Below are 760 nucleotides of genomic sequence, written 5' to 3' on the forward strand. Positions count from 1 at the left end.
ATTCCCCGTATTTGAAAGAATTTATTAAAAGCACACAGACCCTGCCTGGATTCGAACCTGGAATTTACTGATCCGTAGTCTGACCCGTTATCTGTGGCGCCATAGGGCCACACGCGCACGTTTAAGTCAGACAGTAATGGTGGTCTAGGAGAATGTTGCATTCCATTGTTAATGACACGTAGCTACGTAAAACAAATAACATAATTGGTTCTATTTGACAATCCAGATTACGTAGTCATGTTATTCCATGTATTTTAAAGAAGTTATTAAAAGCACATCGACCGTGCCAGGATTCGAACCTGGAATCTTCTGATCCGTAGTCAGACGCGTTCTCCGTTGCGCCACAGGACCACACGGGCAGGACATCGTCAGGCGAGAATTTGGTCTAGGAAAAAGTTGCACTCTATCGCTAATGAAACGTAAAGCAGATAACATTTTTGGTGCTATTTGAGAATCCAGATTATGTAACCATGTAATTCCCTGTATTTTGAAGATGTTATTGAAAGCACACCGACCCTGCCAAGTTTCGAACCTGGAATCTCCTGATCCGTAGTAAAACGCGTTATCCGTTGCGCCGCAGGGCCACGCGAGCACGGCGAATACAGGCAGGAATGGTGGTCTAGGAGAAAGTTGCTTTCTATCGTTAACGAAACGTTGGTACTTAAAGTAAATAACATCGTTGTTGGTATTTGAGGATCCATGTTACTTAGCCATGTTATTCCGTGCATTTTTAAGTAAGTTATTTCGAACACACCGACCC

The 760-nt window shown here is 43.3% G+C and overlaps 1 non-coding gene across 1 annotated transcript; it reads right to left on the reverse strand.

The window, feature by feature from the left end:
• Positions 1-278: 278 nt before the first annotated feature.
• Positions 279-351, reverse strand: TRNAR-ACG (transfer RNA arginine (anticodon ACG)). The gene has a single exon. It is a non-coding gene; the product is annotated as a tRNA-Arg (tRNA).
• Between the last annotated feature and the right edge of the window lie 409 nt (positions 352-760).

This window comes from Anabrus simplex, chromosome 8 (assembly GCF_040414725.1).
Source record: "Anabrus simplex isolate iqAnaSimp1 chromosome 8, ASM4041472v1, whole genome shotgun sequence".
NCBI classification, from domain to species: Eukaryota; Metazoa; Arthropoda; class Insecta; order Orthoptera; family Tettigoniidae; genus Anabrus; species Anabrus simplex.